Here is a 5,533-nt window from a genome sequence, read left to right as displayed (position 1 = left end):
TTTTCGTTGTGATTTAGGTGGTGAATATACCTCTAATAAATTTTCTGAATTACTTGCTTATGATGGCACCCTCCACCAAACATCTTGTACTGATACTCCTCAACAAAATGGAGTTGCTGAAAGGAAACACCGTCATATTATAGAGACTTCTCGTTCCCATTTGTTGTCTGCTTCAGTTCCTAGTAAGTTTTGAGGAGAAGCAGTTGTTACTGTTGTTCGTGTTATTGATAGAATTCCATCCTATATCATATCAGGTTTGTCTCCCTTTGAAAAATTGTATGCTTCTACCTCTGATTACTATTCTTCGAAAGTTTTTTATTCTACTTGTTTTGTTCTTCGCCCTGAAGTAGAGCGCAGTAAGTTGTCTTCTTGTTCAGCCATGTAAGGCTACCTTTTTTTCTCAATCCAAGTACATTGCCAACATTCTTGACCAGTCTCGTCTTTCTGATGCTCCATGTTAATGCATCGTGAGTTTGAGGGGAGATGTTAGATAATATTATTATATATTAGTAGTAAGGGTATTTTAGACATTTCTATTCTTTTGTATATATTGTAACGCCCCAAATTTTGATCCAAGACATTAATTAAAATGAATGAGTGTGTTGCCCCCGAATCATAAATTACATTAGGTGATTTTCCAGCAATTAAACACTCACCTTGGATAAGTTTAGAGGAAGATGGAGTTTCCTCTCCATTGATGTGGTAGACACGTCCCTTGGCAGCAGGGCGTACAACATTGTCGTTGATATTGTGGCAGTTGACAGCTCTATCGTCCTTCCGTTCAGGGCATTCATTTGCAAAATGGTCTAGTTTTTGACAATTGTAACAAACCCTTGGTCTGAATGGACACTCAGATATCTTGTGTCCTTCTCTGTTGCAATGAAAACACTTAACAAGGTACGCCTAGTTCTAACTTGGAGTTTTTGGCCCTTGACCTTCCACGTTTTGAGGTCGAGGTTGATCTCTAGCATTCCCTAGTGGTCGGTCATATGGCTTGTGTTGTTGATGTTGTCTGCCCATATTATGTTGGTCGTTATGCCCCTGTTTCAAATATTAACATTTAGAGGCATATATTAATATTTAGAGGCCAAACTTATGACTCTCATGATATGGGTGGATTTAAATCTCTACCTGAGGTTTGATGGGTCCATCTACAGCACCCCTATTCAGGCGGCTCTGTTTCATCTGCTCCACTTTCTTGCATTTCTCCACTAGCACTTGATATTGGTGTATCTCCAAGGGCCCCACTAACTCCTTAATCTCATACCTAAGCCCGCTTTCAAACCTCTCGCACATGTATTCTTCATCTATCTGATTTAGGAAATAGCGGAAGTGCTTTGTTAGGGACTCGAACTTTGCCGCACATACTGCTATCGTGAGATTCCCTTGATACAACTTCAGAAATTGGGCCTCCTTCTCAGTCCTAGCACTTTTTGGGAAGTATTTTTCTAGGAACTTATTCTTGAAAGCCTCCCAGGTTAGCTCTTCATGATTTGTCTCCATCATTTTCTTCGCACCTCGCCACCAGTATTCAGCTTCACAAATCATCAAATAGGTCGCATACTCTACTTTCACATTGTTAGGGCAGTGTAGGATCTCGAAGATCTTCTTGATTTCTAGAAGCCAAAGATCAGCATTGTCGGGGTCGTGTTCCCTTTTGAATTTATGCAGATCTTGTCGATGAAATTCATTCAATGCTCTTGTTGCACTGGTTGTTTCATCCCTCTGATCCTTTTGTTCATCTCGTTGAGCTTAGATCGCAACTTGGATGTTCATGGTTAGAACTCAATAACTTCAACACATCAAATGTGAACAACTATCTCAAAATCACTACGTGTTATTGATTAAAATTAAAACTCATATCATCAAGAATACAATAAAAACATAAATTTTATTCATTTTACTATAAAGTTTTCCACATTCTAAAAATGGACTATTCATTAATGCATTCAGTAATCAATTTTCTCATATTGTTAAAATTAACAAAATATAAAATTCTCATCAATTTCATCAAGGCACATATATTGTTCATAAATGTCATGTTTTAAAATTAAAACACTCAAGAGTCAAGAATTAAAATCAAATACATCATAATAAACATGTTAATAATTAAATCATTATAAAAATTATAACTTTATAATTAAGTACTCTAAAACATGTATGGCAATAAACATTTTCACAACAGACATATTGATCAAGGTATGATAATAAAAATATAACTATAATTAATTTCATCAAAATAGAGATATTACTCAAAAGAAACGATCAAAGCATTATAGTTAATTTCTTTACGAAGAAAATAAAATCGACCTTTTTCTTTTAAGACATTCAGACATCATATCAATATCTTACGAATCGCTAATTTAATATCTAGCATAACTCTGCATGGGGAAAAAGCCCATGCCTTGGTAGCTTTCCTTCCACGAATAAACCAAATCATGTTTTTAAACTTACTAAAGCTTTATATGCATTAAAATAAGCTCCTAGAGCATGGTATGAAAGATTAAGCTCACAACACTTTTCAAGAAAACAAATAAAAAAGATTTACTTAGTGTTCAAGTGTATGTTGATAATATTATCTTCGGATCAACTAATGAAAAAATGTGTGAAGATTTTTCAAATCTCATGCAAAGTGAATTTGAAATGAGTATGATGGGAGAATTATACATAAAAGATGGAATTTCAAATTAAGCAACACAAAGATGGAATTTTCATATGTCAAGAAAAATACATAAAAGATCTTTTAACAAAATATAAAATGAGTGAAACCAAAATTATGACTACTCCCGTGCATCCATCATCTTCATTAGACAAAGATAAAAATGAAAAATCAATTTTTGAAAAAGAATACAGGGGAATCATTGGTTCTTAACTTTATTTAAGTGCAAGTAAGCCTGATATTGTTTTTCTAGTAGGATTATGCGCTAGGTTTCAATCTTCACCAAAAGAATCTCATTTAACTGTTGTGAGATTTTTTGTTATCTAGTTTGTACTACTGATCTTGGCCTTTGGTATAGAAAAAGTTCTCATTTTGATTTTGTAGCTTACTGTGATGTTGATTATGTCAGAGATAAGATCGAGAGAAAAACACAGGTGATGCATGTCAGTTCCTAGGAGAAACATTAATAAGTTGGTCATGCAGAAAGCAAAACACAATTGCTTTATCAACCACTGAAGCTGAATATGTCTCAGCAGTAAATTGTTGCTCCCAAGTTTTATGGATCAAAAATCAACTTGAAGACTTTTCAATCAGCTATTATCATATTCCAATTTACTGTGATAATCCTAGTGCGATTAATCTGTCTAAAAATCCTATTCATCATTCCAAATCCAAACATATTGAAATAAAACATCACTTTATTAGGGATCATGTGAATAAAAAGGAAATTGAATTAGTCTTTGTTATACAAAGAATCAGTTAGCTGACCTATTTACATAGCCTCTTGTTGGAAAAAAATTTAATTCAATCAAAGAAAGATAAAAAATCATAAAAAATCATAAAAAATCATAAAAATCATAAAAAAACAAGAACATTCTTTTCATAATGGAGAACGTTCTTTGTTTGAGTTTGTTTTAACAAACGGCTCAAGAACATTCTTGGTTTCTTCATCATGAAGAAAATTCAAAAATCAGCTTTTGAACCTATATTGTCTGCAACTCATCAAAAAGTAATGACTACCCATTCCTATTACTTCCACATCATCATCTCCACTCCCCTCCTTCCCAATAATGTCTGCCACATCAACTTTTAAATCACACGCGTGGCACTCTCTCATCGCACAAACCACCTCCAAAACTTCAAAACTATTCATCTTTCTCCACTAAACAACAACTTCACACTTTTTTTGAAAAAAGTTCATTTCTCTGTCTCTTTCATCCTCACATCTCATTCTCTCAACAATGGCTCATACAAAGCCAGCAACACGCAAGAACCCTCTGTCAAGAACACTATCTCTTTCACCATCACCAACTCGTTCACCATCACCTCCACCGAGACCCACACCTCCACATTCTTCTTCAAAGAGAACATTCTCTAACAACCTATCATCGTCCCCAGAGTCAAGCCCCCGGCGGATTACACTTGCTCCACTCTCCATCATTCTTCCACCTTTATTTCAATGCGCAACTCTATCGATTAGTCCGACTCCACCCCATCTTCAAAAAACACTTAACACTCGTTCAAGTAATTTATCTTCTAAACAAAGATCAATGCGAATCTTGGTAAGTATTGGCACCTCTGAAACCCAAAACCCAGACTCAACAATTTACACAATTTCTGATGATGAGTCTGACCCTACACCATCACCACAAATTCCCAGACTCACTACAAGAAGTTTAATCTACCCCACCTGATAATCCACCAAATGATTGTTGACATCAACAAAGACTATAAGAGAAACAATATCCCATATGATATGGTTTTCTAAAAAATCTTTAGATATTTTAATATCTATTTGATGACAGAATCATCTCTCATTAAAATTTCAAATTTTCCTCTGAGAATATTTCTCACATGAAACAAATTCCATCCATCCCACCATCACCCAAAGCTACATTCACACCATCTACAACTGAAAGAAAAAGATATGCCCGCACCTCTGCAATCAAAACCAATGCTAAACAACCAACAAATCATGGATGTTCTCTGTCTCCCCAGAACGTTCCCCATCGTTGTCTTTTTGAATTAGATATTTTTATTCTGCTATTCCTTTTTTCTATAACAAATGGGGAGAAGTAATTCTTAGATTTTAAGTATATCAAAAGTCTTTTTGTATGATTACTTCTGTAATTTTTTGTTTTTAAACAATGTGTATGTCCAAAATATTATTGTTATATTAATGGAAGTTATATGTTGGTTCAAAAGATTAGCACATATTGATGGGGAGTTTTTAACTAAAAGCTCTCTATGATTATTATTAAAATCAAAATTAAAATGTGAATTAACATGTTTGTCATCATCAAAAAGGGAGATATTGTTGAGACAAAATCCCAAATTAATGTTTCGATGATAACTAAACAAAAGTTAATTAAGACTTATAATTATGATTCTACGTGTTGCGGTATTTAACATGTGTGTTTGAGTGTGTTAACAAAAGATAGGTACCAAGCATTACAAAATATATCATATTAAAATGAAGCAAGCTAATTCAGATAGACGAAGAACGTTCTTAACACAATTTTGTAAAACGAAAAATGTTCTCCACTGTTCAAAAATAACAAGAATGACCAGATTCTTAAAGAAAAGATTAGATCGATGATTTATAATTTGTTCCAAAATTTCACCAAAAATATACAAATATCAATTCAGTATAAGAATCACTTCAAAAGAAAAAGACAAAAAACTATGCTTCATAATTCATAAAGCAAGATTATTATCCAAGTTGAGCAAGCATTAATAATCTGTATTATATTTTCTTTAGTTTAATTATAAAATAATTAGTTAAAAATAATATAATTGACGAAAAGAGTTGGACACTACCTTAACATTTGAAAGCAAAATAATTCTTTTTTTCTTCTTTGAAATATCAAAATT

The sequence above is a fragment of the Cicer arietinum genome, chromosome 4 (assembly GCF_000331145.2).
Source record: "Cicer arietinum cultivar CDC Frontier isolate Library 1 chromosome 4, Cicar.CDCFrontier_v2.0, whole genome shotgun sequence".
NCBI lineage: Eukaryota > Viridiplantae > Streptophyta > Magnoliopsida > Fabales > Fabaceae > Cicer > Cicer arietinum.
Note: the sequence above shows the minus strand (reverse complement) of the source record.